General features: G+C 42.0%; 1 pseudogene; it reads left to right on the top strand.

Annotated features, from left to right (window-relative positions):
* The first annotated feature begins 1706 nt into the window (after window positions 1-1706).
* On the top strand, window positions 1707-17929 carry LOC124672072 (annotated as a pseudogene).
* Window positions 17930-22558: the final 4629 nt, after the last annotated feature.

Here is a 22558-nt window from a genome sequence, read left to right as displayed (position 1 = left end):
CGTACTTCTCACGGTACCTCCATCGCTTTACAACTTCTCGATCTTCCACCGGACATTGAAGACGTTCCACTGCATGTATGGAAGCAAGACAAAATATATACTCCCTCCGTGCAGAAATATAAGACGTTGGGGGCAATTTCCGACCAGGTGAAAAAGTGGTAAAATGACATCCCTACCCCTTTGAAATTAGGATCAGATCACGATCCGTCCAAGCGCATCATCCTCCTCCTCCACTCGCATCTCGATCAGGACCACGATCCCTCGCCCTGCTTGTACTCCGGCGAATGACCATCAGGTGCTCACCTCCGGCCAGCGACTGCATCTCCGGCCTCCGTTGCTGCTCCTCCACCCAGCGACTCTGCCTCTGGCCTCCAGTTTCTCCTCCGCCCGCGAGTACCAGGTCCAATCGATCCCTGAAGCTGGCTGTTGTCCCCTTAGCCAGAAGCTCATCGCCCCTCATCCAGAGCTTCGCCACGAGGCGCCAGGGCCATGAGGTCACCAGAGATCAGAGGGCGCACTGCCTCCTCATGAACCTCCTCCACCGACGATCTGGTTGCGTCGCCCGGCATGCCGGCAGCTCCAGGTCGTCCAGCTGCATTTCCCGGAAGGAACCATCCCTGAAGAGGAAGGCAACATATCAGATCAAAATCACATTACTGTCAACTCCGGTATCTAGTTCTCCACTGTATTTGCAATTTTTCTACTGTATTTACTCCACATATCATGCATGTTTTGCTACAGAAATACTCCTCTAAACACTACTGATATACTGAAACTGTTTTAGATCAGGAAAATGATTTCCCTTCCAAATCTGGGCACAATTGATTTAACATCTCATGCTTTTCCAATATTTATTGTTAGCTATGGATTAAACCAGACTGTGAATACATGTGGAATACGAACCTTTCTGTTTTCGTCTTTCCTGAAACTCAAAACTAAGTCAAATATTATCTTTCTGTTAGATGTAAAAGCTACATGAACTTTGGCATTCGCAGGAAGAGCATGTTACGTGATCAAGACAGGAAATGAAAAGTTGTATACTCTAGGAGAACTTTCAAGTGTAACATGATCCAAATGTCAGCAACATCAGAACTATTTTTAATATCAGAAGAAAAATACATGTAACATGATTCTATGCAGTAATTCATGATGAAGAAGAAGAAGGCCATACCAAAGTTGTTGTGATGAATCTACTGCATCTGCATCTGAAACCACACAGTTGGTGTGATGAATCTACTGCAGTTTTGTTGGTTTATTGTTCACTATGGAGATGTGTTCGACATGAACCTAAAGAATTTTGGGCGTACCAGGAATCTCATCTTCTTCCTGCAGAAGTAGAGCGCGATGGCTTAGTGCATTATAATTTTGGGCGTACCATGGAACAAACTACTGCTACTGTATTGTTGTTGTTGTTATAATGAAATATTGTTGTGTTGTTAACTGTAAGTTTATATGCAGTATTGCAGTTGTCATTTGTTCCTGTTCATCATTTTACAATTTGACACAAGCATCAGTCTAGATAGGACTGAACGGAGAGTAGATGGACTCACTAGCACAGATCCGCAGTGGGGTGGAGCGGAGTGGGCGGAGCGAGTGGATGTCTGCTGCAATTGGATTATACCCGCAAGCTCCAAGCCAGTACAGAGACCAGAAGCCTCTTATTCAGGCTTAGTAAGCCATATGGCATACCACTACACATGACCAGAATGCACGTGTCTTCGGTAATACTAGGGACCAATGCAATGTGGCTCCAGTACCAGCAAGGTAATTCACACTTGACATGGAAGCAATCCAGATTAAACACCCAACTGCAGCAAACCAATCCATAGTGAGTTAACTCTCGGTTTAGATCAGCATGCACCTGCTGACATGATAATGGTGTCAGTTTGCTTCATTTGAAAGTAATTCAGAAACTTCAATAGTTATATTGCAGAAAACAATGTGAATAGATCTACTGATGAAACGAAAGAAACATACTTCGGTAAATTGACAACTGAGGACCAACAGAGTAAATAGGAGACATGTAGTATATACAGCAGGTAGTGATTCATTTGAAAGCAAGGTAATACCTGCAGATGATAAACACATACAAGCATGGTAACAAGCTGGTTACCTTACAGTTCAAACAAAGTACTGTGCTTTAGGCACTATGGCAGGATAAACTCACACCAGTTAACATAGTAAGTATGGTACATAAATTGAGATGCAGTCACGTGATAGAGCACCGACCATCACTGGCATAGATGATTTCATCATCCAGGGTGCCCTTCATACTACGGTGGCGAGGGACTCCCATAGTTGCCAGGAAATTGGTCACCTTTGCTTAAATCAGAACCTTCCGCAGAAACTTAGTTGATTTGGAGGTTAGCTTGTCAAGGCCACCAAGAGTGTATTTTATTTCATTGTCTAGTTTGTTTGATCTAATGGTGTAATTCTCTTCAGCTATCTGGTTGGTCCTCTCCCACTGTTCAGATAGCTGGGCCAGCGGAAGGTAAATGCATATATGGGAACATCATATCATGACCATATCCCCCCTTGTACAAAGACCAAAAGCCAAACAAAAATAGGACGTGTAAAGGAAAAGTCTTTGCATCATCTTAGCCTTAGTAGCACTAAAGAGGGAAACTTAAGCTCACAGAACTTCCTAGACAACCAATCACAACTATTATATCTGAAGTAGTACGTGCACTGTTGAAAGTACTCTATCACTAGTTCCTCAAAAAAAGTACTCTATCACTGAAATTGGTAAGTACACATACCCAAGAGACATAATTGAACTTTTTACATATCATACATTATTACTTACAGAGAATGTATCATCCCCATTAAAATCGCACGCAGAGATTAATCACCAAGCCGGAGGGATGGCGGCTCAAAAACCTTGGATATATGTATCATTCTGAAGGGAAGAACAAAACTTATTTGTCATATGGATGCAGCCCTCTTCGGTAAACTTTCTCACCCTCCAGTGCATAATGTCTCCCTACTCATGATATGATCCTATCACGTAGGAGAATTAAACACAAGTTAATAGCGGAAAACTGAGAAATATTTCCTTCTCTAATGACAAAAATAGGTACCACCTAAAATTGCCAGAGAAATACCGGCTTTTGCATTTTTGCATATTTTACATTTTGCACAATCTAACCTGAACACACAATCCACCACCAGTCACAAGCATTTTGCATTTTTCAAAGAAGACTTGAAGCATAGACAACTGAGGATGAATCAGTTTTTTCGGGGCACATAATTATTATTAACCTTGCCGAAAGGAAACATTGCTGACACAGAACGTATAAAGGATCCACTATAAAAGATTTAGCAGAAACTATACCTTCCGTTTCAAGGTGTCTCACTATAAGGAGGCAGATCCCATGCCGCTGCCTAATTTACTCAAGCAAACAACTTAACTTTGGTATTTTTAGTTAAGACGGGACTGTCTGTTTTAGAAGGTATGAAATAATAAGATAATTAATACACACCAAATGACAACATAGATGTAATTGTTCTATCTATGGCCAGTGGGTTGAGAGAATACCTTATAGGGTGTGGCAACCAGACTTAGACATTGTTTTTAACACTCCTTATTTTAGTCGCTACCAGAAACATTATCCTACTGGAGCACAACAGAAACAACCAATACAGAGAATTCATCCTGCTCACCTCTCAATGTCTTCCTTTCGCTATAGAGCCATTGCATGAAGCACCAAAAGTGCAACCCTGCAAATGCCAATCATACACACAACATCAACACATAATTGCATCAAACTAAAGCAGAAGACGAGGAAGCTACCTTCAGCGTGGTGTTCATCACCTCAGGGCATCAACTCCAGATTTGGATAAAATATATTTGATCTCCCAAATATGCAAATACCTAAACAAACAAAAAATCCAGAGCTTAATGCACAGTGCTGCACCATACAAATAAATTACCTCTGAAGCTACATGAAGGCAATTTACCATCAAAGAAATAAGACATCAGTTGCGGAGATATAAAGTACAAATACCTAAGTGATAATTTTCCTAGTTAACAGTGGCAATATATTTAGACAATGACATAAACTACAAATAATTGTAGCATGCAGTGGCACAGTCAAACAATATCACATACAGGTTGTGAGCAAATAATTCTACCCCTATCACAACTCAAACAAAACAGGGTAAAATCCCCCTACATTCATATCACAATTGGATTCGATTTTGCGCTTACAGCACGGGGAGGTGAGCCTGAGGTGCGAAAGTAGCAGCACCACAGGGTAGCCGGAGCACTAGAGGAGCCCAGGTCGACGCGGGGGTCCAGGAATTGGTCGCATGCGTCGGGGTAGAGTAGCAGGAGCACGGGAGGTCGTGGCAGAGGTCGTAGACGAGGCGTGGCTGCCGGAGGTAGTAGCCGGAGGCACGGGTGCACGGACGCGGCGCCAGCAATCCGAACCCCACGGCTATAGCCGGCAATAGCTGCCACGGGGACACGCTGAGGAGGTGGGGTGGCTTGGCGACGGTACGAATCCTGCGGAAGTGAGGAAGTCGGAACTTCACCGGCGATCCGTAACGCGGGAGGCCACCGACGATGGCCGGTAGGGGACGGTATAGGGCGGAGCTAGGGTTTGTAGCGGTGTGCGCGCGGGAGCCGGAGGGTGCCGCGGTGGTTGGGGGTTGACGGAGGAGACCGTGCCCAGGCCGTGTAAGCAAGTGACGGCGGCGGATGTTTCCGGCATCGCTGGAGTGAGCAGGTGGCGGCGGGCGCGGCGGTGGAGCATATCGGCGGCGAGAGGGGAATCGAAGGGCGTGAGAGAGGGCGATCCCTATCCTCCGCTTATAGCGGGCGCTACCGGGGGCGCCGCACAGGCGTTCGTTTTCCCGGGCCGGCCCATTACGAGCGATGGGGTTCGTTCGTCTGGTTTCCTTGCGCGTTTTGATTGTGTCGTTGTGTTTCCTGGGTGCTGTCCGGTTTTCTTTTTCTGTTCATTTTTTTCGGTTTTCTATTTCTCCTTTTCCATCGTTTTTCTGTTTTTCTACTTTATTATTTTTTCAAGTATGAACAATTTTAAAATCTGAACAGTTTTTTAAATAATACAAACAAATTTTAAATTTGAACATTTACAGATCTGAACTACTTTCAAAATTAAACTATTTTCATATTTGAACTTTTTCTAAATTTAAACTTTTTTAAATCTTTTTTTTGTTTGAACATTTTTTGAATTTGAACATTTCCGAAGTCTGAACATTTTTTGAATTTGAACATTTTCGAAATCTGAACATTTTTCAAATTTGAACAGTTTTCAAATGTGAACACTTTTTAAATTTGAACATTTATTTAAATATCTGATTTTGTTCAAAAAACACCAGAATTCAAGTGCGAACATTTATTTTCGAAATCTGATTTGATTTCACCAGAAAACCTGTGTAATATCCCAGGTAATGGGGTTACAGAAATAGAGGAAACAGATGTGTGCATTGCATTCATGCATAGAAAATCTGGGGAATTTTCGCGCTTTAAAGTAAAACAGATCACGAGAATCGAAGTTTCACTTGACCTTGGTGGAATTGAAGTAGCTCATCAAGTCAAGCGTTATAAACCTCAATGTGACTTTGTTAAAACCTGGTTTTGGGTAGAGAGGATTTGATCTAAGGGGTTAGATCAAATAGAATTAAAATCAACACAAGAACTAATTAATCAAGGATCAATTGCTTGATAATACAAAAGATTACAACATGGTAATCCTTGCCATAACATATGAACATCCATTTAATTGGAAATCAAGCAACAATAATTGGAGAAACTATTCTTCACTTATCTTCTCCATGTCTTAAAACTAATCCTTGATCCTACCATGAACCTCATGGTATTCATTTTACTTCACTCTTGGAAACAAGACAAGAAGATCAACTCAAGAAATATATATTCCTCTCTATTCCAAATTATTAAGCATCAAACCTAGAGAGGTGAGAGTTCTATTCTAATTGTTAAAGAAGCAATAACAAACCTTGAGCTAAACCTTGGATATACATCCAAGTATTCAAATCATCATCTCTAAGAGGAACCTTAGAGTATTATTAAAGTCTTTCCCAAATGAGAGAGACCATTCATACTAAATCTAGCTTTATCTATTTAAGAATAAAGGACAACCCTTGAACTCTAGTATTAGGAGTACACCATAACCTAGAATAATTCATTCTTATATAAGAGAGCTCAAGCTATGGTGTTACACTCAAGTTAGTTGAGGCAACACCTGGATTTGAGGAAGAGAACTACTTTTATGACCAGATGATCATATCATCATTGTTGAGTAGAACCCTAACATAATATCTCAGGCATTCTCCTGGGATATAAACTAATGAGTCAATCATAGAAGTTTTATCCTAGAAAGTAAACTAGAAGTGCTATACATTAATTGATCAAGACAATGCTTGATCATGGAACTGAGAAACCAAATTAATGAGAGATATGTTAGGAAGCCAAACCTTGAACATTATAAATTGAGTGATGATCATAAAACCTAAGAACTTAAGGTAGAGATATTAAGAACAAGTTGATCATGTCTAATCCATGATCATGCTCTTGATGTTTGTAAGGATAAGTTAAAACCCTACTAAAATAAGTAGATTTCATCACCACATGAAATCATAGGGAGATCAGTAATAAGCAACCCTAGACTTATACCTCAATCCCAACTTGTGAATCTCTTGGTGATCAAAAGTAGAATCCTACCACATTTACAGATCCACCTATTCTTCACTTAAGAACCACATGAAAACCTGTAGTGTCAAACTCTATACTTTATATGGTGGGAAACCATATACCCATATGACCAAAGTTAACTATAAAAAGAAATATAACCAATGAAGTTACTTAAATGATAAATTGAGGTTAACAATAGAAGCCAATTGGTACAAGATAAAACTAATTCTCAATATCATAGTAACTAGAGGAGAACATAAAATGTTAAGTAAACAACCACCTATCATGGTTAGGGAAATTAAACCCTAGCATGCAATATGGTGTCATCTCATTTCTACAACCTTGAATTAAATCTCAACACCGATTTATGTATCACTATGGTGATCATAATATAAAACCAGAGCCATACTTGAGATTCAAACCAATTCCCATTAGGTGAATATGCTTAGAACCCTAGGATTGTTCACTAGTTAAATCCTAGACTTAATTATGGAGCATAAGAGGAACATAGTTGAAACCCTTTATTTAAAACCATGTGAGGTGATCAATCACTTACCTTTGTAATCAAGACCAAACCATTATGAGAACAATATTTACTCTAGACATTTTCAATATTAATAATAGTGTTCATCTTAAAAGGGGGTTATAAGAGAATTTACAAAACTACAATAAATAGGTGATTCCATAAAATAATATGTAAGTGAAACAAACTCTCAATTAAGAACCCAATACCTTATAATAATCTTTAAAATGCTTTGAGCACTAATTATACACTTTAAATAATCCAAAAGAAAATTAAAGTGTAAATATAAACTCATGCCTATTTGTTATTTTGAATAAGCCAACAATATGCAATATAATCCAATATAAAATAATTGTTTCAAACGAAATAGTGGTGTAATAATCATTGCACCAGATCTTAATAAAACTCACAAATGAAAGATCTGCAAGAATAAACAGAATTCAAATATGAAATTCAAATAGGAAATATAAAACAGAAAATCAAACAGAAAAAGAAAAGAGGAGAAAAAGACTTACCAGGCTTACCTGGCCGTGCAGCCCGTAGAGAAGCCCACCATCTCAGCCCAGCAGCAGCCCATGGCCAGCGGTACTTCACAGCCCAACACGCCCACGTACCCCTTCATAAAAATTTAACGAGGAGGAGTTCATCCTCATCCTCTCCATCGTCGTCGGAGGCCACGACGACGCCGTGATCGTCTTCCTCTTCGTGCTGGCGCTCTCTCCGCGACCGACTCCGTGACGAGGCACGCTCTGGCGTTGTATAAAGGCTCGCGACGACCTCTCGTTCTCGTTTTCTTCCTCCCTGCTCCAAAAAATTCTCCCCAGACGAAACCCTAGCTCGCCCCGGTCATCTCCCTCGCCGCCGTTCGGAGCCTCCCCAAGCATCGCCGTGACCGCCATGAGGACCGTCGTCCTCGACTTGTTAAGCCTGCACCAGGAATCGAGCCGACGCGTCCTAAATCGACCTCACCGAGCCATCTTCTCCGCTCCCGGCCACCGTCTCCGCCGGCGATGGCGTCGCCGTCCGGCCACCTCTGCCTCGTCCGGGCACTCCGACGAGTTCTCGGTGAGCTCTTGCACCTCGTGGACCATTCCACTCTCTCCGTCGCGTCCTATACCGTGTCATCGCCGGAGACCTGCCAAGCTCCGCCGCGCGGCCTTGCCGTCGGGCAAGCGCCGGCGACCTATAGGGGGCGGCGCCACCACCTGTAGACTCCCCGTGTCGCGTAGAATCGCACCAGCATCATCGCGCGCCCGTTAGTCGCCGGAATCTCACCGTCGTTGCCGGATTCGCCGGCCACTGTGAGCTCCTGGACCTGGTCTCGATTTTGACCAGTCCACGCTCACGTGGCATCCGACGTGGACCAAGGCCCACAGGTCAGTGACCACGGGTAGAACTAACTGGGTGCGTTTAACAGTTCTGTTCATTTTAATTCAAATTCAAAAATTGCTGCAAGTTCAAGTAAATTTAGAAAATTCATTACAATTCAGAAAAATACAAATTAGATATCAAAATGTTCCTAAAAAGAAAATCTATCCAATAAAAATATAATATAGAATTTTTATGGTTAATAAAAAATTAATTATTTTTAACTCATTAATTAAGTCTTTTCTTTTATACTTGATTGAATTAAAATTCAATAAATAAGGAAAACTTTAAAATTTAAATAGAAACCAGTAAAGAAATAAAGAACACTCTAAAACTAATTTCTTTATTTATTATTTTGTTAAATCCTTATTAGAAGGATTTAAACCCTAATTAATAATTATCTTAATTATTAATTATTTAAAAAAAATGCCAAATCCAATATTAATTTTATTTCAAAGTTATTAATAACTTCAACCATAAAGTGAGGTTATTAATTCAAGAACTTAGGGTATTTAGAAAACCCTAATTACACAAGTAATAGAACCAGAAAACCATAATTTCATGTGGTACCCTAAAACCCTAATACCATTAGGCAACCTAGCTCCATTTATTCTTATGAACCCTAATTTGCTTCCAATCTAAAACCTAGGTTAGATCATGTGATCATGGTACTTCAATTCAAATCATAGAGCCACCCTTAGCAACTAAAAGACATACCTATGTCCACATAAGATGTAGAACCCTATCACTAGCAATTTAGTAATCCATATATGCATATCACTAAACCTAGTTGATCAAGTAGGATCAACCAAGTTTAAATCCTAGCTTCTACTGTCAAAACCATCATCCTTATTCATCCATGCTTAGCATCACACCATTGTGATGAACCCAAATAGCATCTAGGCTCAATATTTATCATTATATAACCATAGTCCACTGAACCCTACAAATACTTCATAATTATGAACCATCCTATTTAGGAGCCAATAATTCCTTACTTAGTGGATCCAGTAGCAAAACCTAGACAACCTCAACCCTAATTGATATACTTCTTATTATTTAAGAAGTATGTTCTTCAAAAGTTATTCTTTTGAAGTAAAGAAAGAATCATCACCAACCCTGCTTATAATGACCTATAAACCCTAGCCAGCTATCACTAGCAAGAAAAAACCAATCTTGATAGCACCCATGTGAAATTAATTGCTTAAGATGTTTAGACTCAATTCAACAATACAAGCCTAGTAGCTGATGAATCCAACTAGGTTATGATCCATCTATTACTTACTCCAAAACCAATTAGAACCATAGAAAACCATAGAACTCCACAACCTTAATTATCATACTTGTTCTTTATTAAAGAACATGTTCTTCAAAAGTTATTCTTTTAAAGTATATGATAATTAATCATTAACCATGCCATCTAGTAATAAAACTGACCACTGTTCTTTACTTGATAACATTATGTCAATTATCATTCTTTGTGTGCTCAATTAATTATTATTCTTTATTGTCTACCTGTTAATAATACCAAGTAATCACACCTGAATAAAAACCTTGTATGTGAATCACTCTAAAAGTGCAATACACCATAAACCAATCATTACAACTCACTAATCCTAAATCATCGGGGTTAGGTCACGCTTAGAGCGATTGCATCTCATTATTATGCATTATTGCATCCTTGCCAATCTTTTAAACATCGTCCTTACCGGACGATGATGTTATTTCAGAATTTGGAGTTATTGCGTATCGAAGACCTTGCCTGCATAATCTTGCAGTCAAGAAAGGCAAGTTCATCACTTGCTCATGTCATTTGAGTATTTCTATCAAATTACTTGCAAAGTATTATGGTTATCACTATTGCATAAAAATCAAAACCACTACTTTCATAACTATGAATATGACTATGTGGTGGGCAATGGAACCATGGATTGTGTTGATATGGTGGAGGTTCCATTGCACGGGCTTATATCCATCTAGGATTAAACAACAAATGTCGCCAGTGATTCTTGTGCCGTAATACCCGTGTTAACCATAAGATCCGGAGTGGGACGGAGTAGTCAAAAGTGTTTCCACCTCTCGTTCATCAACGGATGCGCTTTACCGTAGACACTTGTATCTGTCGGCGGCAAGCGGTAGGCTGGGGAAGCCTTAAGTCCCCACGGCATAGTCCGTAGACACTTGTCGTTCGAAGAACAAGCGGTTGGTCGGGAAGCCTTAAGTCCCCACGGTATTGCGGTCTATGAGGGATTGTAAGATGTCCGGAACGGTCTATCCATGATGATAGGGGAAGGCATATGAATGCCCGGAACGGTCTCATCATGGATATAGGGGAGGACAATCTTACAAAAGGGTGGGTGTTCGAGGTAGCGGAGGAACATGATTGGCTAGACCTTATACCGGGCCTCACACCAAAGGAAGTGTGGACGGGTAACGTGCTCTGTTGGCAACAAGGTTAAGATCTCTTATGGGTAAAGCAACACACCTCTGCAGAGTGTAAAGAACCGTGACTCGTCACTCCCTGTTCGGGATATGGAACTGCGAACGCTGCCGGAAAGGAGCTCCATGAAGTTCTAGTAAACCGGTGAAGGCCGACGGACATAGCTCTTCCGAATAAAAGCAACCTCTTGAAGAAATGATTATGAAAATCTGCATTGGTATTAGACTTTTTGGTCTAATGCCGTAGCTAGTGCATTAAACACCTCTTTCCTATAATGAACTTGTTGAGTACGCTCGTACTCATCCCACTCTTAAATCCCCTGCTTAGATATGGAGGCATCGAAGGAGGATCTACAGTGCAACTCGAAGACCGAGGAGTCTACAAATACTTCAAGGGAACAGGAACCTGCCAGAAGAGTCAAACACCACATTTACCATGGAGAAAACCTAGATTAAGTACTAGAAGGGAACTAGCTTCCTAAACCTAGCTCCTATTTAGCTAGAATCTATTCATAGCCTCTCGTAGCTAGTTAAATACTCTTCAAACAGAGTTCGTGTTAGGATTAGACTACGAGTCGATCTTCCGGAGTTTATTTGCAGTTTTACCTCATTGTAAAGTAGGAGGCTATGATGATCTTATGTAACAGAGTCAGTGTTGTAATTCTATAGACATGCCTTGGACCCGCATATGTTTCTGTTGTACCACTCTGAGCGATATAATACCCGTGGAACTGTGTTTCATTGGTGTTATATCAGACTTGCATACTACACCATGCAGTGGTATGCCGGGTCACCACAACCTGAGCACAGCGATTGAATCGAGAGATCAAGTCGTGACTGAAGGCAGGTCGTGCGATAGCGGAGTTAAATGGGCCCGGCCCATGTTGTGTTTCCTTTAGCGATAGGAGTCTGCTGCATGGCTTAAAGCGATCGATAGGAGCACCCGTGAGGGAGCGCCTACGATGAAAGAGGGGTGTCGCCATGTCGGGCCGGGTATCGACCCAACCCGGTGGGCCTACTGGGCCTGGCCAGTTTGACCGGTCCAGTTGACTGACCCAACACCCCCACTCTCTCTCTCCTCTCATTTTTCTCTTTTCGCTCTGATAATTTTTTTCTCTCCGTTCGCTTCTCTTCTCCTCGGGATGCCGCCGCCCTGCTTCGACCGGTCGCCGGCCTCCAGCGCCGCCGCTCTTTGGCACCACCTCTCGGCGGACTCCTCCGTTGATCCCCCCTTCTTGATTTGATCCTCACACCCTCTCTCTTTCGTCCTCAACCTCGAGAACACGGCATCCCCCTGTCGGTTCGACCATCACCGGCAGCTACGAGCTACCGAAGCCATCACACGTCGATGAGACGCCGCTCAGGCTTGACCCGCTTGCTCTCTGTTACTGATATGCCTCTATGCGCGCCCGCGCGGCCACCTATTTGAGCCTCCTCTCACCAGGGGACGCTGGGGGAGAAGATCCGAGCTCCTCGAGGATGTCGCTTAATTCCTCTGTCGCAACCTCGGCCTCTCCGCGAGGCGGCAGTGGCGCGAGCCGGAGGAGGACCGTGGTGGCCATGCCTATGGTCGACGAGGTTGCGGGGTTCGGTTTTGTTCTTCTCGCCAAGGCTGCTTGTTTGATGGTTGTGCCCCGATGGTGTTGATTTCCTCCTACTGGGTTGATGATTTATGGCTCATTCCAGGAGAAGATAGCGAGGGTGCTGTGCTGTTCTCCCCGTGTCAAGGATCAACCATTCTATTGATCCCAGGTTTTTCTCTCTCGGTTCACTTTCAAGGCCCATTTTCCTGCAATGCCAAAATAGGAAATCCGAGTCCTTGAATCAACTTGTCATGGACAAGCTTTGAGGAATTGGTATGCCTGAACTATGGATTGTCTCAATCGAAGCAGACAACTATGGATTATTCATGGTATGGTTAGTATGCTTTTTAGAATGTATTAAGTTGCAATTAGGACTGGTCTGAATAGATTAATTTAACGAATTATTTTACCTGAAAAATTAACTGGATAGTGAACTGTTGTATGGATGTGATCTAAAACTAGAAATCTATGTATGCACTTATTTTCCATTTTTTGACATTGCTTTAATTTGGGTGTCATGAATAGGAAGTGGACACAATAAGTGGAAGATTCACATGGGGCAGGTAGACCATGGGCAGAATTTGTACCTGCCTAGGTATCAACCAAAGCGCCGCTGTCGTTTTACATTCGCTGGAGACCTACATTGTATGTCCTCTGAAAACTAGACTATGCTTTACAATGCTTAGGTTCAGTTTCAGTTGTGTATCACACTTTTTACCTCCTTTTTGATACTTAGGCATCGTTGACTTCTGAATTTTGTAGGCGTACATGGCGAGAGACAGTCCCGGTAAAACCCATCCTCTATTGAGTAAAAAGGTATTCTTCTAGATGGTTTTCCCCTATTGCGCTTGCGTATCCTATGAACCGAGCAAACTGATGCAACGACTGCACCTCTGACATATGCATCGTTGGGTGCAAAAGAGACATACATGATTCAGCTAGAAGATTAGGGACTGGCACATTTACAGAATGATTCGTGTAAAGTCACGAAATCCAGCGAGCTTAGTGAACCAATCTCTCACCTTCCCCAAATCCAGTCGTCTTCCTTCCCCCTTCATCCTCTTCTGTACCGGGTGAGTTAGGTGGTCTAGCAAATTTCGCTCAGTCCCTCCCACTCCTGTACAAACCGAGTTCCCCTTTCTCTTTCTTAGAGGCGGTAATCTGATCTATTGAAGCTTCAGCTGTCTCTAGATCCTGAAGCAGCCGTGCGCCACGGATTTGTGTTTTCGTAGCGGCGGTTCCTTGTGAATGCGTCAATATAGAGGACGCCTCTGCCGGCACCCGCAGTGGCACATGAATCGACCATCCCTTTGTTGCTTGAGGTGTGCTTCGGTTGTTGTTTGCCACACATATGAGGTTTGGAATATTAGCTGCTGATTATCGTGTAATACTGTAGTCCTGTTTCTGCATTTTTTTAGGATAGTACCGTTTCTGCAAAGATGACATAGTTCTATTTCAGTAAACTTGTAGTGTCAGTGCAAATTATGCGGTTATCTCGATGTGATTTTTGCATAATAATTTTTCAAGTCTGCCCAAATTTATTAAACTTCTAAGAATCGCTTGATTTCTTAACTATACTTTTTGTGGAACTCAGAAACATGTACATAATCGTCAGTTTTTTGTCCTAATTTTCCATGAAATTGGTTAGCACATATGAAGATAATAGCCTTCAGCTAGCTAGCCAGCTCTCATGAATTTACATTTTTCTAAGAGGCTGAGTGATACATGAAAGGGAGAGGAGGAGATGTAAAAAGGAATCTTTATAGATGATCCTTTATATGGAGATATAGAGGACCAAATTTGGATGAGCTCCTGGAGATGCTCTAACAGGAGCAAACTTTCCTGCGGAGCTCGCCAACACAGTGGTACAGAACTAGGGAGAGAGGCGGCTTGGCTTCAAGAGGATAGATTGATTGATTCCATGAAAGTACAAGTGCGATTTTGTAAATATGCCAGTATCCAATCTTCTAGCTATGTTTTTTCCTGGGATAACGGTAGATCTAGTGCAGAATCCTTAGTTCAGGTTGCACTTAATTAGTTCATATAGGCAGGCTGTCTGGATTGGGCAGGGCGCGTCCTGAAGTGGACCAAATACTATGTTAACAATCAGTGTTCAGAACAACATAATACAGTTCAGAATATTTTTAAGCTGACAGTGACTGCATTTTTAGATCATCAAAAGCTTAGAAATTGGACATCCAACATATCGGGAATGATGAAACTAATAGTATAGAAAATCAATGCATCAATAAAGTATTATCCCTGTTCTGTTTAGCTACTGGGCATTCATAATCATGCGCTGTTTACAAGGGCTTGATTGTGTGTCAGTCTGTAAAAGCAAATAAATTGGGGCAGTAACCTCTTATAGATATGCATTTCCATCCCATTTGGTTACCCCTCTTATAGATATGCTACTTGTTTTGTTTATTATGCTATGTAAATTGCTTGCCATGCGACTAGGTTTAGAATTTTAATTGCCATAGAAATCTAGCATTTCTGAGGTATCAGTTTTATGCATCTGTTGTATGACATCTCCTAGATGCTCTTGTAACTCACTGTATGCCAGCTATGGTGTTTTTATTCTTACCATGTATCCTAGAAGTTTTTGGTTGATCAGACAGTTAGTTTTTTAACAGGGAAGATGGGCCAAACGATTGTTCTTTACATGCTGATACATATTGACAGTGTTACATGATTTTTCCTAAGCTGACAGTGTGAAGAGGCTCATGTTTTTACTGCTGATCCTCTGCCTTGTATCTCATGCTTAGAAATTGTATTTGTGTATTTCTTCTGTGGTATATTCTGTATCTGTCCAAGTTAAGGAAGCATGCATAGTGTTTCTCGACAACGATCAGGCACATGGCAGTAGCATCTTACAGTGGTAAAATTGGACTACTTGTATATTCTGTATCTGTCCAATTGTATTTGATTTGCACTACTTGCTTCTACCTATAAAATTGGACTATTATTCCTGGAAATTTGTATACCAGTAATTATCTAATGGTCTGACTCTTCTTTGTGCCGTTTAGGTTAAGATGCTGTCGACACACAAGGAGGTTGTAGATGGAAATGTTCTTGTCGTCAATAACTTCTAAGTTGTCGAGATCCTAGTATTTCAGTTGATGAACTTTGTTTTATTTAATGCCACTCAAGTAGCAGTTATATTTTGCCCTTACTTTATTTCAGTTGACGAACCATGGTTGTTGAATGTAACTGCAATGCGAAGACATTACTAATATTATTATGATGTTATTCTGGAATATTATTATAATGTAAATTCCTGATAGTCTGGTAATATGAGGTTGATCGTATCAGGTAATATGAGGTTGGTTTTGAATATATTGTTCTTGCCTTATATTCCAAATCCTAGCAACTGCCCATGGTGATCCGTTCCATGTGCTGTTAGCCAGATTCTGTGACGGGGATTAGTATTGGGAGGGTTTCAACGGTCAGGGATTAAAGTGACGCACATGGTCCACTCAGGTCCCGTGGTGATCAGTCCCCTGCCGGGAACTAAAACATAACAACCGAACAGAGCCTGCAGGGTTCAGATCCAAGGTGTATCTAACCCTCTGCAACCGAACGAGGCTAATCCTAACCTGGAATTAGCAATGGCTGGATTTTGCCCTACAGTGTATTTCTAGGGACCCATCATACACAACAGGTTTGTATACATTTTAGGGGCACTTCTCCGAACTCTGTAGGTGTACATCTATTGGGGCACTTCTTCGAACTGCCCCTGTAGGTGTATACATTTTAGGGGCACTTCTCCAAACTGCCCCAATAGGTGTATATCTACTGGGGCACTTCTTCAAACTACCCCAATAGATGTATACATATTGAGGCACTTCTCCAAACTACCCCAATAGTTAAGGTATTAGAGGTATTTTTACCAAAGTGCCTCTTTTGGAGGGTATTTAGGGGCACTTTAAAAAGTAGTGCCCCATAGCAAAGTGCCCATAAATCCCTAGCGTGTACTAGTGCTAGTTTGTTGTTTATGCGGGCAATTTTTGTTTAGTATAACTTGATCATACTTTTACCTAGTATTTTCTGCCCGAGGCGCCTCTAAACTCTAAAACATGTCTAGCTATTGGGGCAATTGCAAAACTACCCAAAAGGGAGCTACCTATTGGGACACTTCTTCAAACTGTCTTAAAAAGGACACACCTATTGGGGCACTTTTTCAAACTGCCCCAAAAGAGACTCATCTATTGGGGCACTTCTCTAAACTGCCCCAAAAAGTAGCCACCTATCGGGGGCACTTCTCCAAACTGCCTCAATAGGTGTATATCTATAGGGGCACTTCTCCAAACTGCCCTAATAGATGTACACCTATAGGGGCACTTCTCCAAATTGCCCCAGTTGGTGGCCACTTATTGAGGCACTTCTCCAAACTGTCCCAATAGGTAGAGCATTAGAGGCATTTTAGCCAAAGTGCCTCTAAAGGGAGGTATTTAGGGGCACTTTGAAAAGTGCCCCAGGGCAAAGTGCCCCTAAATCCCTACCGTGTAGTAGTGTGCATCCTGGTTCACGGCGTCTCCCGCTGATCGGAAACCTCCTCCACCTCCTCACTCCGGAGCCGCAGGTCGTTCTCCGGGACCTGGCTAAGAAGCACGGCCCGGTGATGTGCCTGCAGCTGGGCCAGGTCGACGCCTTCATCATCTCCTCTCCGGCGGCGACGCAGGAGGTCCTCCAGGACAACAACGTCAACTTCGCGTCGCGGTTGAGCATTCTGGCATTGGAGGTCTCCTGCTATGGGAACCTCGACATTGCCTTCTCACCATATGACGAGTACTGGAGGATGCTGGGCAAGCTCTGTACAATGGAGCTTCTGAGCGCGCGGAAGGTGAGGCAGTTCGCAGCCATCAGGGATAGCAAAACCATGTCCATGGTTCAAACTATCCGCCACACCGGCAAGGGCGGGAATCCAGTCAATATGGGCAAGCTGCTGATGTCTTGCGCGAACACGATCACCGCACATGCCACGTTCGGCGAGGGGTGCGAGGGCTAGCTCCAAGAGCAGTTCTTGTCTGCGATCCATGTGTTGCTCGACCAGAGCGGGGGGCTTTGCTTCACATACATCTTCCCGGTTCTGCGTTTCTTGGACTCCGTCAATGGTGTGAAGAGCCGGCTCTGGCGAGCGCATCGGCGGGTCAACGCCGTCTTTGATGAAATCATCGATGGGTGTGAGGCAAGGCGAGAGAAGAAGCAGAAGGAGACGGCGACGGCAACGGCAACGGCCGGAGGTGATGATCTTCTGAGTGTGATGCTTAGGATTATGAAGGAGAGGAGCTTGTGTTCCCTATCCGAAAGACGAACATCAAGGCCCAAGCTTGATTACTCCCCAAGCTTGGGTGAGAAATGGTGTTAGAAAATCTCTTGCAGTGCTTAGAGCTTCTTGCGCGGCAACTAATGTAAAGTAACTCTTCTCAGTTCCTCGGCAACGGCGTCAGAAAATACTATTGATAGCGGTTGACGGGCTTGATGATTCCCCAACAACTACGCCAAAAACATCTAGATACGTTCGGACTTCAAGTGCAGAGTGTTGTATCAAGGAAGTATCTTCCCCACAAGGGTGACTCGATGGTTTATATCGAACTCTCGGGGAACTGGATGGAAAAGTATTCTCTTCTCTCTTCTTCAAGCAATCCTGCAAGTAAGTAAATCCCTTGTGTCCCCAACTCCACCGTGTGGTTGTCAAGCACAAGATTTCGCGTAAGTAAATAACACAAGTAGTAATAAAACAAGTAGAAACTAAACTAGATAAAAATAACTAAGTAAAAAACTGTAAAAAGATTGATTGTTTCTGTTGTTTTGGATGCAAATAAGAAAAGTAAATATTTTTTGTATTTTAGAAATAAAATAGTGCATCAAATAGAAAACAATCTAAATGCAAGATAAATGTGTTTCTTATGATAAAAAGTGGACCGGGGTTTATGGGTTCACCTGACTATTCCCTCGTAAAGTTGTGGTGGACAAAAAGCAATTCATCAATGAGATATGAAGGTGCAAATTGTGGGGACCCCGGACTAGCTGTCCGAAATTCCCTGTTATGTATACAGTTCACGATCCCATGATCAGTGCGCCGTGAACACATAACCGAACTGATATCAAATTACACCATCCATTACAAAGCGGAATAAGAAAATTACAACATGGTCACATGACCAATACTTACATAATAGCCTCGAAGGGCCTAACTAAACATCGGAGTAGCATCATCACTTCGGCACGTAAGTACCCAAGTCATCTACCATAACCCTACGAGCAACCGGCTGGGAAGACGTTCCTAGCTCGCATAGACGTCGTCAACTCCTTCTTCATCTGTCGAACTCCTTCAAGTATGGCCAAGTAAATAGCCAGGGACAAAGCCGTGAGTACATTGGAATTGTACTCGCAAACCATCAAGAAAGGTGCTAACAACGCTAACTAAAAGAGACAAGAGAGGAAGAATAGTTTCTCTGGTGGATATAGCATGTGAAAGAGAATTCAGTTTCTCTTGTGGATATAGCATGTGAAGGAGAATTAGTTTCTCTTGTGGATATAGCATGTGAAAGAGAATTAGTTTCTCTTGTGGATATATCATCCCACATCGCAGTTGAAGGGGACACTAAGAGGTTTCTATGACATCTCTATATCTTTATTGAAGAAGATACTTCAAAAGATAGACTACGACATCTCTACATCTTTGTTGAAGAAGATACTTCAAAAAAATTCCACAACATAAAACAGTAGGATGGGGTAACCCAATTTATTTGTCCTTCCCGACCATCTCCATATGGTCGTCACAACCTTTCCCGTACCCTTCCGGTACTTCAAAACAAGTTCTTTCCTTTCATTTGCCAAACCATTTTGTAAACCAAAACTCATCGGGCTAAGCAACAGACCATTCCAACCGTCCATGACCGCGGACGCGGCTATTCGAATAGATTTTACTCTGCGAGACTTTGCACACTTTCCCCACCTCTATCCGGATACCTATCGTGTGGGCATCATCCCCGCATAACAACATATGCCACGACGGATACCCGAACATAGCCTTTCGCCCATTCGACTTAGCAAGAGGTCCTACCCTATGGAGTATGTACCTCCCCGGCACCGTGGCAGCTCACCTCCTCTTGAGCGTGGCTCCACCGCCAAGCCGGGAGACCCATAGTGTCTTCCGGACGGGTCAGCCCCGAAGGCCTCCCGTTATACTATTGTCCCAACAATGACAACCCGGACTCGGGGGTAACCGTACCCTTGTATAGTTGTGCGGTGCCTCATGCTAAGAAGAACAAACGTCAAGCTAAGCTCCGTGCCCACGTTGGAGTAGCTGTGGTTGCGCGGGTTAATTGTCACGGGTGAATACTTAGACGCCAAAGTTTTCATAAACAAGATTCTCTTTCCAACCATCTTTGCCAAGATCCTTTTCTTTCATAAACACACACTTAGGTAAGTCCAACTCACCCAAGGTTTTTCAGAAGTTCTTTTCAACAAGGTATTTTTCCAAGGGGTTCCCAACCTATAGTTTCATGTAAGAACGAGACAACAATGGCATGATGCTAGCCATCATACCATTAAGGAGGTGATAAATGAGGTGTCAAGGGGATCATACATACTTAGGATAAGCATGTGTAGGGACAATATAAGTAGGGTGATTAAACAAGGGTCATGATGTTAATCATCGTACCACTAAGAAGATGATAATATAGGCGGTCAAAGGGGGGGGGGGCATACATGCTTAGGGTAAGCATGCATAAGATCAACAAGGGGTTCAACATACTCGAGAGTAAGTATGTATAACAGCAACAAGGGGTTCACATACTTGGGAGTAAGTATGCATGGCATCAACAAGGGGTTTAAGATACGACAAGGGCATGATGCTAACCACCATACCACTATGGGGTGCAAAAAGGGTGTCAAGAGGTCGACACACACAAGACAAGTGGGCATACCCCTCACACTTAGAGGGTACACCAAGATCATGATAGTGACCACCATTTCCTAAAGGGGATGGTAGGTGAGGTGTCAAAGAGAATTCAACATGCTCACGGCGAGCATGCTCCATCAATATAAGTAGATACCACACAAAATAGATCGAGAGACAAGAATAACAACAAAGTAACCACAATATGTGATTCAACATTCAGAGATCAAGAGATGGCTTGCCTTGGTTGGCTTATTTGTCCCTGGACTTCTTCAACTCCATCAAAAGAATTCCAACAATATAAATAAAAACCTTGTCCAATCCACTTCTTCTTCTTCTCCGTAATTGTTCGCATCTATCGCCGGAAAATATAAAAGGAACACAATCAAACACATTGCACCAACAAAACAATAAGCAACAAGCATCAATCAAAAACTAACCACTCTACTAAGGCTAACATATTAAGGACATATAGATACTACAAAGCATCTAGAAGAAACGCCATTTTATTTACCTAATAAAGGTATGAGAGTACCATGCTTAGCAATTGCCTCTCTCGGTTATCACCATGTGGCATAAACCAAATATCCCCTGGTAGATAACATCATAAAGAGGACAAGTGCATTAGTTTGGCATCACAAACGTTCATATTATAATTTGAAACATTTTTGGAAAAGCGGGAAATCAATCTCTCTATTTTATAAAGCTTACATAACACTACACAAGAATAGGAAGTAAACAATATTCCACATCATTGGAAAACTTAAGCCAACAATAGAACTAAGGTTAAGTTGCAGAGGTTTTGTTTTGCAAGAATAAAACATTGGTTGACCAATTTTTAATGCAAAGAGGTGGTTAAGGTTTCCAAATAAACCAAAAAGTTTTTCTACAACAACCCATGTCACACATACACATTACTAACAGTAACAAAAATGCATGAACAGAGACTAACACTATTTTTTCTAGATGGCCAGTACTAATACAAGACTAACCCAATTGGATTCACTCAAAAATATTAAACCTACAAATTTAGGAATTTGTTTGAATCTGACTGTACAGAAAACAAGATCTGTAAGCCATAAATCATAGAAAAATCCTAAAGATATGGGACCACTGGCATTTGAAAGGTATTTCAACAGAGAGGCATACACAATTGGATTTGGGTTCAAATTGTTTCTGAAACTCTCACAAATGGATTGACAAGATTACTGTATGTCTATACCATTTGCTTTACCTCTAGTGTTACAGAACAGGTAAAGGTTTGAAACTTGTTTGAGATGATTAATAAAACATTCCGTAGTCCTACAGAACTGGAATCACTCAATTAGGTTCAAAAATGGATTTTTGGTGATTTAAAAGCTAACAACCATGTCTGCAGAACACACAGAACAAGTTTAATTCACCACAAATCGTACACGACTCATAAAAATATGAGGTCAGCTGCATCGGAAAGGTATTGAAAAGCTGGTTCTTACCCAATTTGTTTCATTCAAAAATACGTTTCCAAGCTCCTGGTTTAATTCGACAAAGCCAGATCTGTCCAGATCTTGATCTGTGAACCATTTCAGTTTCAGGAGGTCAATCGAAGTGAAACCACCGCCAAAATGAAGGTATTGAAGAGGGATTTCACCCGCAGTTGAGTTTGCTCAAAAAGGTTTTGTAAATCGGAACAAATCTAACAAACAGTGAATCTGCATGTTTCCAGAACTTTATTTACCAGGGAGAATCTGTAACGAATTTGAGGATGAGACCAACGCCAAGTTGTAGATATTTTGAATACCTATCCGCGGAACTTTGAATCACTCGATTTCGATCTGCACACGAGATTTGGTGGATTTTACAAGTTCGTACCAGAATCTGAAACAACAAGATAGCAGAAATTACTGCAGGGATTTGAACGAACTTTGCTCAAGAACTTCAGATCTGAGGATTGCTCAAGATTCTCCATGCTTGGACCAATATGCACCTGCATCAAGATCCAATCTTAGCAATGGAGGAAGAAGAAGAGGAGATTAAACCATCTAGGGTTGGGGAGAAGATGGAGAGGGAGGCTCTCA

Source organism: Lolium rigidum, chromosome 7 (genome assembly GCF_022539505.1).
Source record: "Lolium rigidum isolate FL_2022 chromosome 7, APGP_CSIRO_Lrig_0.1, whole genome shotgun sequence".
Classification (NCBI taxonomy): Eukaryota; Viridiplantae; Streptophyta; class Magnoliopsida; order Poales; family Poaceae; genus Lolium; species Lolium rigidum.
This window is presented reverse-complemented; position numbering and strand designations above follow the sequence as displayed.